Here is a 13,031-nt window from a genome sequence, read left to right on the forward strand (position 1 = left end):
GTGCGTGTGTGTGTGTGTGTAGGGCTGTGCTGCACCGCTTCTCTAAATAGGAGGAGATAAAAAAAATACACACTTTGCACGCACACGGAGGCTTTTTCCAGGCTCTCTCTCTCTCCCTCTCTCTCTCAATCCCTCTCTCTCTCTCTCTTGCGGCGATACGGTTACAACAAGTTGCCCTATGCACGCGTGCTAGAGAGCGGATACAATGTCACCGCAGCATGTATTTTTTAAATGCTGGGACATTTTAGGGCGTTATCAAGAGATTTAACTTGCCTCGGCGATCATTTTTCTTTTTGCAAACAACAGTCGGCCGGGCTGCACCAGTTGATTTGCTGCCTGTCATCCTCCGGGCTCCACTTTCTAATGAGATGCATGTAGGTTAGATGCTTCTCCTATTGAGTTGCTCGCTCCCAGACTCCAAGGGCCCACCTTTCACCACGGCTTGAAATCCGAGCAGCGCTGGACCAGACAAAGATATATATTTAAAAAAGAAAAAGAAAAAAAAGTGTGTAATGTAAAGCTTCTTTTCCTTTTTTGGGGAATCCTTCCGCTTTTTTTTTTATCTCCCCCTTTCTCTCTTTCTCTCTCTCTCTCTCTGTCCACAAATTAATTCCTCGTCTCCTCTTCCTCTCCCTGCTCCAGCACGAGATGATCAGCAGCAGCAGCGTCTATGGTAGGTCGATTTTTTCATCAACTTGTGCACTTTTTTCCCCCACAGAAGGTGTAAAAATACACAGAGGAGTTTCAGGAGGTGGTGAAGGTGTGAGGGAAACATGCCCACACAGAGCCTTAAACCTTTAAAAAAAAAAAAAAGGTTAGGATTTATACTGAAACCATATTGTGTGTATATTCACGCCTTCGGCTTGAATTAAAATTGTGTATTAATTTGTTTTTCATGGGATAAATCTCCAGAATTGTAGCTGGCATGTTTTAGCTTCATTTTGCATCTTTATGTTCGCACACATAACACACACACATTACCTTGTAATAAATAAAACAAGTGGGCTATGTTTAAATTACACATTTGCAGCCCCGAATGAGATTTTATTTTTTTAAAAGATATTCAAATCTGCTCTCAAATATTGTTCTTAAACTTTTTAAATACTCAAACCTGCAGATTAATACGAGAGATCTGATTGTTTTTGCTCATTTGTCTCACATACACACTCACGCAACTATGTGCAGAATATTTATTGTATAAGAATACACAAATTCACTCGTCGTTTAACGGGAACGAGTGGCGTTTGGAGGTAGTTGCATGTGATTGTGAGTCTCAGTGAGCAAGGCCTCAGCCACTGCAAACTCAAAATGCATATTTACAACCAGGATTTAATTTATCAGCTACACTTTATTTCCTATTTCATACTTTATTCCAATTCACTGATAATTATTAACATTAGGCTGTGAGGGAATTGTGCAACAGGAAACAGTGTTAATAAACAGCCCTAATGGCTGGAATCACAACTTGCTGCACAAATACACTCCACCTGGGTCTATTCAAATTTTTAGGTATTTAAAAAAAAAGAAAGAAACATCTTTCTGTGAAGCTGTTTTCTACCGGTTGCAGGAAACGTGTTCCACATTCACGCAGAACAATGGTGGATTGTTGAAATCCAAAATAACCAATCCCACCCCTGTTGCAAGCCAGAGCGGATACTTTTCTAATGAATAATCACGTCGGAAAACCACAACGTGCGTTCTGTGCACGCGCAGGGCGAACTTCCACGATTGCACATTCTTGGTTTTTGTTGCAGTTATTAGTGAGGACTCGACCTTTCACCTTTGATCTCTCTCTCTCTCTGGGCTCTCACACACAAACACACAGACTTATATGCGTCACGTCATGTGCTGTTTCCTCCTTTTTTTCCCCTGCTGATGCGCTCCTTGTTTGCGTGTGTGTCGGCTTCACACATGCAGCATTTACTACCTTGTAAATGTTTTTTTTGTATTTATAGGCGCGCGTGAGTGTCCATATTGTCCAACTTTAACTGTCCGGAAAATAGTGCTTCCTCTTGAAACCTCAGCTGCCTGAAATGATCTAAAATGACATATTACAGACACACAGGTATGCACTTATTTAAACTGCACACAAGTGATGCATAAAATCCCACATTTTGTTAATAATTGACTTCTGATTCAGACCTGTGGATGTATAATTTCACTGGAGGACAGGTAACGAGGTGCTGTTTTTTGGTTAAATAAGAGAATTCTGCACAAACACGGGGAGTGATGGGGTGCAGGAGTTTGTGTATGTGTGTGTGTGTGTGTAAGAGTCGAGGAAGCCCGGGCGCAGCCACGCATGAGTCGGTTCTGTGTGTAATGTAAATAACGTAGATACTCAGCGGTTTGTTTATTCCTCTAAGTCTATTTGTTTGCTACAGTCCCCGGCTTAAGATCCATCCCTCTGCATCCGCTGTCTGAGCGTGTTGCAGTGACAGTAGCAATAATCCCCCTCATTATACACATAACATATCGCCTCACATCTCTCCCGGCAGCCCCCGATACAGCTAATAGGGACAGAGAGAGGGGAGATAATAGGAATAGAAGAAAAACTGCTTTACAAACAGGCAACCCCTTTACTCTTGCCTTTATTTATCCAAATAGCGACTTTTCCCTCAAATGAATAGCGAGAGCCGGTGTGCTGTGAGGGTGGCTAAGCTACTCCCAGTGGGACCGTATAAATAAATTATCCTGACACTTTCTATCAGTCTGTAATGTTTACCATTAAAATCTGTTTTACCGTCCCGGAGCCACCGGTGTGCGATCTAGCTCGGCCCCTGTGGGACTTCTGCCAGATGTAAGGACGATGTGGGGAAATATTGTGCTGTTTTAGACACACACACACACACACACACACTCAAAGAGACGTTTGTTAGTCTCGGCTGCATCCATATCAGTGGATTTCTCCTGTCTGCACGTCCTGACAAAAGGCCTCTTCAAACGAGATCCAGCCAGGGTTGTCATCTTTTAGCAAATATGTTAAGTGTTATCTTTTGTGCTCTGGGCTCGCCAAGCGGAGCTGGACCCCATGGGAGCCCGGCGCATGCAAATAGAACAAATCCCTCTCGGACCTGTCTTGTCTGTTTCACTCTCTCCATCTCTCTCTTCTGTCTTCTCATCTCCCACCCCACACACACACCCCCCCACCCCACCCCCCTCTCTTCTTCTCTCCACGTTTGCTCGACGTGCGTCACCTGTCTGTCCCTTGCTCTCTATCTATTCACTCTTGTCCACTTATTCCCTCCCTCTCTCCCTCTCTCGTCTTCTCTCTCTCTCTCTCTCTCCCTCCCTCCTCTCCCTCATCCCTCTCTTCCCAGAAGACAGGCTGGGGCTGGTTCAGCAACTGTACTGGCTGGTATCTTGTGTGTTCCCCTGCATGCTCCTTGACAGCCCCTCCCGCAGACTAAGTTCCCTCCTGGAACGGCAGGCAGCGGTCGGTAGTGCCGCGCCGAAAACGCGTTCCCCCCGTAGATAGTGGACGCAATTTCCTTAAAATCCTTGGGACCACCGTGATCCACTCATCCTCCTCCTCACTCCTCCTCCTCCTCTCCTCCTCCCTTCCCTGCTTCAGTGTTGTTGCACTGCTGCATTTTCTCTCCCTCAAATGGGGGTTTTGGGATTTGTTTTGGGTGGGGGGGCAGTGCTGCTGTAATGTGACTACAGTTGCCGGTGATGATTTTTTTCCCCTTCCATGTTGCAATTGAAGGTGTTCTCAAACACACACACGAACCATTTGCCCTCACACCTCCACACTAACACATTATACTCATGTGCCTCACGTCTTTCTCCAGTGCTGACTGGTTATTATCCATCAGAATCTGATGTTACTAAGGCGAGTGGGTATCCACACAAGACCGACCAGGGTGGAATAATAATTCCAGCTTACTAGCTGCGGACCCTGCTGTACCTTGTGAGCTTAATACTTGAGATAATGCTTTTATGTAAACACAACACTTGAAAGACAGGCGTTGATGAGGTTGTTTGTCTTTACTTGAACCGATGTTTTTAGAATTGTTAAAAAAAAGTTTAAAATCCTGAAAAGAAATGTTGCGTTAAAATCAGCTGACAGCATTTTTTAAGTTTAAAACAATGTGAGAGAAAAGGACGAAAATATAAAGTTTTATTCTAAATAACATAGCCATGTCGATTCCGTTCCCAATAAGCAGCCAGGAACCCTGTTTTTTTGTTTGTTTAGCTAAAACTGAAGAGTCAGTGTCACCGAAAGTTCTTCCAGACTTTCCAACCTCGTATGTTCCATCTTCGAGGAGATATTCGCAAATTCATATACATGTTAATTTCCAGCAATTAGAAGTCATTATCTCAACTTCTTGTAGAACTCCGAATCCCTCAAAATTTGAATTTCTTGGGTTTAGGTAATTCGCATGTTCATAGGTTTAATCAAGACGAAGAGCTGTAGATTTGTTTTCCTCTCGTCCCTCCACCATTCTTTGCAATCCGCGTGCCCCCTGTTTCAGAATTTTAAGCAGACCCCCGCTCACCTCCCTTTACCTGCTTACCAGCAGTCGTCCACCACCCATGGGCCCGGATCTCGCAGATATTTAAAACATTCAGCATGTGGAGCGTTAAATATTGCTAAGGGATTATAAAAAAAAGGAAAAAAAAATCTAACTGTCCAACTTTGAATATTCCGCACATTAGGACCTGTTTTTGATCAATAGACATGGCGGCATCAGGCTTATCCCTTTACATGTGCCTTCCAATATGAGAAGGCGCGTTCTAATTAAGTTTATGGCATGGGAAGTCTTAAGTTAAATTGTGCATGAATGGTAGGAAACGTCGTCGCCAACTCATTTGGCCCCGACGATGGAGGACGCAAGACAGGAGCCCGTTTCCTTTGTTTTTATAGGGGCCAAAGAAAATGACAGCGTGAAGAGAAGAGGAAGAATCTGACTGTAATCTCTCGCCGCCGCTGCTTCTTCTCTTTCGGCGTCTGCTGGATGATCTGATTCTGTTGAACAGAGAGCCTTGCTAGATATTGGCCGTCGCTGCCACCTCCCCGCCACCGTCGCCCTTCCCACCTCCCACACCCCCAACCCCCACCTCCCGTCATGCGCTCAGTTTGAACGCTTGATTAGCGAGGCCTGTGCACGGACAGCAGAAAAGTAAGTCCGGGACACTTTAGTGTGCGAGGCGGCAAAAGGTGTGCGGTGCGCGTTATGAACAACGGCTCATTTGGTGCGAGGAGAATATTTTGTGTGTGTGTGTGTGGTGGTGTTGTGTGTGTGGTTTGACTATGCAGGCGCCAGGGGATGGCACAAAGAATTTAGTGTCTGTGCGTGTGCACAGTCAACACTGAGCTGCCTGGTGGCTGGAGAATGGGCACAAACTGGAGCGAGAGCAAAAAAACAACAGCTATCGCTAACAGAAGCTTCACATTTTGCAGCGTCCATTGGGGCGCAAACTAACAATTAAATGGCCATTACGAGTTAGGCTGCCGATTCTTTCTCTATGGTAATCACTTTGGTCTGAGAAATGCTCAGAAAAACAGTGAAGAAATACCAATCCCACTAACTTAGAACGCAGCAAATTCTCCACAATTGAGACTGGAACCTGAGAGACTTAGTTTTAGCCTGTATTCGCTGACAACACAATAACAAAAAACTATTGCTTGATTACTGAAATAGCTGCCTAAGGGAATAGTTCACTCGTTGTTCAGGTCACTATAGTGTTGAACCTTGCATTTAGTGGAAGACAGCAACTAAAGATTTTAACTAATTTATCAATAAATTTGCGCGCCAGCGGCCGATTGTCTCTCCGAGTCCAGAGGTATTCTTGTTTTGTCCTGACCCAGCAGTCCCACAAAACAAAAAAATAGTCAGTTTACAATTATAGTGAAAGTGAGAAAGGCAGCAAATCCTCCATTTGGAGGAAAAAAATTTAGTGTTTTTGCATGAAAAAATGACTTAAAATTGTGAGGACCAAAGGTCTCCTGGGAAGGAAAGGTTGTATGCTTACCTGTGACATGATAGCATGCCATGCTTTTATGTCTGGTTGGTTGTGGTGGTGTGTGTGTGTGTGTGTGTGTGTGTGCGTGCGGGCCAAGTTTCCCCACTGGAAGCAGGCAGGAGCATTAGGGTGTTGCTTGTACAACTCTGTTGGCAGGATGGACACATGTGGTAGATAGCTAATGATAGCATGCAGCGTATAATGAGATCCTACTCTCCGTCTGTCTCCCCTACGTGGCATCATGCATTAACCATACAAGAGGAAGAGGAGGCACGCATGGTATTGACTTTTGAGTGGGTGTCTGCTTGTCCGTTGTTGGTTTTGTTTAGCACTCAGAGGTCAGCATGGCTGCAAGCGCCACACATTTATAACAAGTATTTTTTTGTTTGTTTTATTTTCATGGCAGGAGCTCGTTTTTTTTTTTTTTTTTTTTTAGTGAGGCGAGAATCTTTCCTCATCTGCACCTCTTGAGCTCTGTTAAATGGTGGTAAATTGATTTTGGATGTGCTGCAATGTATACGCTTAACAATCCAAATGGGTTCAGTTTGTGGGTTAGTTTGTGTGTTCGAAAGATTAATCTATTATTGTATTCCACACACTCATAATCCACAGTATGTTGTGTGATGGAGGGAGGCTTTGGCAGTAGTCCATCTTCTTGCCCAGTAACATATATTTATCCTCTTCATGACACAATCCTCTAGGCTGCTCAAATCCCCCAGGGGGTCCCAATGACATGCTTACTAATGTGTGCTTTGGAAACGGAGTGCTATTGTATCCCCTAAATCTCACAAAGCACTGTATGATTTGCCCATTGTCGTTAAATCGCTTTGCTTGTGCCAAGTACTTGCATCTCACAGAGGCTTAATGCTTTGAGGGTTTCAGGGACAGCTTCGAGTTCCTCTTTTGTTGATTTCGGGGAAAAGTGCCAAGACTGCTGCGCTGAATATTGTTTTGAGTATGGAAGAGGGAGGGGAAGAAGGGCCATTGCCAAGCGACTCCATTGAGCCTCGTGAATGGGCCATTCATATTTAGGAGAATCACCCAGATGCCATATTGTTGGCTCAACAACGCTAAATATTCTCCAACAAGGATGGGATTGTAACAGGTTTTTGAATTGTGCAAGTCTAGAAAAGGACGTTGGGAAATTGGAAAAAAAATAATAACCTTCATCCACTCTGAGAAGTGTTGAAATGTTAAAGTAAATTAAAGACCAATACAATATGACATGATAGTCTTACTGCTTTGCTGGAAACAAGTTTTTGTCAAAAGTAGTCTTCAGTGTCTGCATTTTTCTTTTTCCTTCAGATAAGCATCCGACCCTCTGCGTTGTTCTGCAGGTTGTCAGTCAAATAATACATTTTTAAAATTAATTTTGAAGAAGAAAGTTGAATCTTTATATATCGTTGTACAATATGCCTTTTTCAAGTTCAAACATCTTCTTTAAATACTTTTCTTCATATATTCAATATATGGTAGCACCTAATATGTACTTACAACTACATTACAGTATAATATAAACCATTTGTTAAATGTTTATATACTGCATATAAATGCTACATTTATAAGTTTATACATGTCAATACGTATATTAGGCCTATACCAATTACTTATTTTCAATATTTTAGAATATGATAATATTTAGAGATATTGATGCCATATTAAGTAATGTCAGCCTTTAGAAAGTTACAGTGTCTGAAGCTCATCATTGCCATTAGTTGTTTAGTGTCTTTAATAGAAAGCCGGACATTTTGCTCCCTACGGCTGCCTCGGGACAGCAGGTGCTGGTGGGATTCGATCCCGGGGCCAGCAGGGCTGCCGAAGTCCACAAAATCCCTCTCCATCGGTCACTAAACAACCTTGAAACTGCCGCTGTAAGCAGCCGAACTCATGTCCCCGCACAGTCAAAGGGTCTAAGACAGGACTTAACAAAATGTCATTGTGGTCTTTTATGTCATGCATGCACTGAGTATTAATCACGGCTGGATCTGCGCCTGAGAGGCTGATCAAATTTATTGTTTGGCTGCACGGGACAGTAATGGGTGTTTAATTACTCAATAAAAGCCCTTTTATAGATTCCCAGGCCTCCTGTGTGTTGAGCAAATGGTATTGATCTGTCTCCGGGCTGCAACATGATAGCCTGTGAAGGAGAATTAGAGCCGTTAGCCTGCTAGCACTTTCTCATTCATTAGCTGCATTAGCCAGGGGGTGGTTAAGACGTAGCATCATTGCAGACCAGAGTCTCAGAGGTTTTTGTGTCTGCCTCGCGTTGTAAAGCTCCGCGCACCTCATTTACACAAATATGGATTAGATGAGCAATGAATAACATTGACCACCGTGGAAAGTGTTTCAATAAGATCCTCCAGGAGGGTCGTTTTTCTTTTAAACATTTCCCCCAGTGTGGTTCGTCTGTGGACCAACCACAGCATAATCCACAGGACTAAATTTGACAACGCCCTTAGCCGAGCGCTGAGCTGTATTAGTCGGGCTACCATCTAGACCGCATGTTTAATCCCACCACTTCCCCACCTTCTAATCTGTAATCTGACGTCTCCTCCTCCTCCTCCTCCTCTTCCTCCTCAGAGGCCTAATTCTGGATGTCCGTCCTCCTGCTCACACTGCAGCCTGGAAAACAACTCTCAAGATAGAAAGGGCTGAATGATAATGACAGTGAGCCTCGCTGTGTCTCCATATGGTTGGCCAGCCATGCCTTTCATGCTAGTATACATGTTTGGTGGTCATGTCCAGGCCTGCACGGTGGCCACTGTTTTTTTTCTTCTGTTTTTTTTTTGGCCTAACTGCATCTGCCTTGCGTCCATTGTTCTTTTATGTTCAGAGCATATTGCTGCTTCTGTGAACCAGCTCCACTTCTCTTGATGCACGGCGAAACCACTGCAATATCTCCCTTGATGTGTCCATATCAAATGAATGTGGCCTATTACAGACGTGGTGGAGTCAGTTGGGTGGCTTTGTGGACGAAAAAGGGCCCGCAAGGGACCATGAAAGAGACATTGTCCAATATGGACCACACAGTTCCTTTGTAGATAAATGGATTTTCATGCTTATCAACTCGGACACTGACATGAGTGAAAACTGTGGAGAATGTGGAATTATTCTCACTCCTCGGCCGTACACATGGATAACTGTAGTTTCAAGTGTGTGTGGTCTTCCATTGTCCTGCAGCAAGGGTTTTTTTTATTTGGGTGTAACATTCAATTTGGAACAATATGCATTGTTAGCCCCACAAACATGCTATCATGCATGCAGCCAGCAGTGTCCTTGCGGGACAATATTACTCACCAAATGTCCTACTTCCTGCTGTATGTCTATATTATTGGTGTTGGGTGACTTTATATATTTTAAATGTGAGCTCAATCGGAACAGAAATTGAGCTTTTATCTGGGCCATCATACATTATCTACATTACAGTATTACAGTATTACTTAATGAAATTTGGTTTTGAGAAGTGTCCGTTAGAGCTGGGCAATATGGAAATATGTGTGATGATATTCATGGGAATTCAATATATATATATTAGAGTAGGCAAGTTTCAACAGAATTACATGTAAAATTATGAAATTTATGTTATGCAACAAAAAAGAAACAATTCACATGTATAAATAATTACAACTTGCTGGAATATGGAGCCAAACAACTGTTTCTATATTGAAATTGTGAACGAGTGCAATTTAAAATTTTATCGGAATCTTAGCCGCTGGCCTTTGATGCCCTCGGCTATAATGACATCTGTCGGCTGTAGATGTAGTCAGCTGTAGCTAATTAACGTTTATGTGTGTTCCTAAAACAACAAACAGAAACTCTTGACTGTCTAGTTAATTATGCTCTCTGTTTGCCGGTGAGGAAGATGAAACGGTGAAGATGAAACGGGGCTTTTAACTGTTCATAAAACACCAACAGGGTGGTGAATCTATTTTATTTTTCATTTCAAATCGGTAGCTAACAGGTAGCTCTGCAGTTGTCGTAGAAGAGACTTGTTGGAATCTTCTGTCCAAACTTTTCACATTAATGTCTCATATTTGAGAGCTCGTCGACGCCATTTTATCGATGCTGTTAGCTGCTCTGCACGTTAGCCGCTTAAGCTAGCGTTAGCGTAAGTGTTAGTTGTCGGTCAATATCGAAACATTGTCAGACATAACAACGAAAATTAGAAAGTACGTAGCTGCTACCAATAAATATAACACCACTTTTATTATATTATGACCAAATTCAAGTGTTTTTGAGTAACATATAAGTATTAAGTATAGAAAATGCAAAAAGTAACTAGTGGCATTATTTCATCTGATGCTATTAGATTAATAAGCACAATTTAAATCACAAAACTGTGATTCTATCTTTGTGGTGTTTCTTCACAAGCCAAATCTATAACTAATTTAGTTTAATTACAATTATATTGGTTGCAATTATTCATTTTACAAAACAACACAGTAACATCCTATTAGGAGTCCAACCAAAGCCTATTCTCTATAATATTGAATTATCATCCAGCCCTTGCAACCATTAGCCCATAGAGGAGCATATGTCATCATGCAGAAAGTATAATAGATGAAAAAGTTTTCACCCCACGGCAACAGCATGCAAGTTGAGAATGAACCCCCACAAAAGCCCCTTGTTTCATGTTCTAATCCAAAGGACACGTGTACACATATCATGTACATATATGCAAGCATGTCCACACAGACGCGCATTAAACCCTGTTCACATTCCACTGCCTGTGGGGCACGAATGAGAAGCGATGTGTACTCGATGCGGAGCCAGTGATCTAGGTAATCTGCCTGTGCTGTGGGACAGGTCTATTGGTCCACAAATCAATTGGCTTCATGTCCGTGCCATTAGGCTAACATGGCGCTGCTGAGGCGCTGAGAGCGGTAAACAGACTGTTTAATTCCCCTGGACACTGGCCAGGTGGACACTCCTCCTCCTCCTGCTTCCTCCTGATCCCTCCGTTTTATTTTTTTTCTTCCTCCCCTCATCCTATCGTCCTCTTACATTGACTCCACTTCAGTCAATGCGGTTATTCTCAGTGGACGAGTGCTTACAGGAATATTGCTTGGAGGGATTGTGTGTGTGTGTGTGTGTAAAGAGGAGAGATTTTGGCCAATGAACCCTTGCTGTGCTCTGTCCTCCAGTACTGTGTCTATACTGAGTAAGTGATCCCTTGGGATGCAGTACACACATCCAGCATCCCTCCCTATCTCTCTCTCTCCCTATTTCTCAGTCTGTGTCTCTCCCTCTTTCTCTCTCTGTATGTGTTTGTCTCAGTCTTTGTTTCTCTCTCAGTGTATCTGTTTCCCATTCTGTTTCTGTCTCAGTCTGTCTTTCTCTTTATATATCCCCCCTCCCTTTTCCTTCTGTCTCCAGACAGAGGCAGCAAACAAGTACAGTAATATGAGGGGGCTGCATCAGAAACAAACACACACACTTATGATTAGAAAAATGCAGATTTATGTCCGGGCTGCAAGAAGTTTACCACTTCCTTTTTGCACAGCTACACCAAATAAAACAACACCTCCGTCCTCTCGTTCCACCCAGCGTTTGGATTCCCTATATGGACACGACTAATGACTTAACTTGTATAACGTCAGCAATTCAATTTATCCACTTTCACGTCCGTGCCGCGCATCCTGTTTTGTGCGAGTCTTTGTGCTACAGTATGGTAATTGAGCCAGCGTGTCTTGACAGATGAGTGTTGTTGGCAGTATCACAGTTGTGGGTCTCATTTCCTGAACGCTGTTGCCGATTGACTGATAAGATAAGAGGCCCGTAGCCACGTCTGAGAGCGTCAGCGCAACTAGCAACCTGATGAATGGCAGCGCTGAAGTTGTGATTAAGCCGAGGGGGGGCAGTGGGTGAGGCGGGGAAGGGGAGCAGTGTTGGCCTGGGCACTCACAGGGAAATCTGGGCCTAATACGGTGCAGCAGCACAAACACAGATTCTCTTCTCGGTTTTGTGCAAGTTAAATGTACACTGGCATCATTATTTGACAGCAAACCATTAGAAATGGCACGGTGTATAAATCTGTGTTGTGATTCCAGATTTGCCCGTAGGGCCAGAACGTTTTACTGTTGCTAGGAGACGCTGAAACCCTCGGACACATCTGGTCAGCTGTTAGTACAAGTTGTTGACAAGGGCTGGAGCATCTGCAACAGCATGATATTGTTTACAAAATCAAACCGTCTGCAGACTTAATGTTAGTCAGTTTTCAGTGCAGAAGTGCTGTCTTTTTCAGAAACAGGCTGGTGTGAATGTTTTTAAAAAAAGTCTCAGGATATAATTGTGATGTCTTTAGTTTAAAGGTGCATGTGTTGAAACAGGAAGCATAAAAAAAGGCACCAAAAGGTTTAATTTTGCAAGGAAATCACTGTACCCTGACAACTTTCCAAAAATGAAAATATCAGTCTGAATTTCATGTCGTCCTGTCGGCCCTTCGTTCCTCAGCATTGACTCATCTCCCTCCTGGGACCCGAATGGTGGGATGACATTCATCTTCCAACAGGACAGCAGAGTCACTCCTTATCTTATGTCACAGCTCATCTCTTCAATAAATACTTCACATCCTTTTCTCCCTGCTGAATTGCATCCTTTTCTCCGTTCCCTTCCACCCCTCTCCCCGATCATATTCCCATCTTATTTATGAACCAGATATTTATCTCCCTGGTTCTTATATGTTTGTGTAGCACTCTTTCTCTAAACACATCGCACAAATCACAGCCATTTTCATTGAGTCATTAAAATCCAAATCCAAAGTGGAGAGAGCCCTGTCCTGTCTGAAAAGGACATTTTTCAGCTCTCAAAAACTGGAACATTGTTTGTCTTTTGGAGATACAGTACTTTGGTTTCTCTCCAGATGACAAACAGGTACGGATCCTGTGTTAGCCTCGGGGTTGGAGCTGCGCCCCACAGTAATAAAGCTGTAATTATTTATTTAGTAAGAGTGAAAACAAGACTTTCTAACTGCTGCTGCTGTGAGAAATATTGCACTGAAAATAAAAAAATTAAAAAAAGTACATTAAGTTGCCAACACACGCAAAAAAAAAAAAAAAAAAGCA

The 13,031-nt window shown here is 43.0% G+C and overlaps 1 protein-coding gene across 1 annotated transcript in view; it reads left to right on the forward strand.

Annotated features, from left to right (window-relative positions):
• Window positions 1-13,031, forward strand: part of LOC118339764 (fidgetin-like) — a gene marked incomplete in the record, with an annotated part of 32,288 nt that overhangs the window by 637 nt on the left and 18,620 nt on the right.

Source organism: Morone saxatilis, unplaced genomic scaffold (assembly GCF_004916995.1).
Source record: "Morone saxatilis isolate NCDOM2014 unplaced genomic scaffold, NCSU_SB_2.0 Contig6, whole genome shotgun sequence".
NCBI classification, from domain to species: Eukaryota; Metazoa; Chordata; class Actinopteri; family Moronidae; genus Morone; species Morone saxatilis.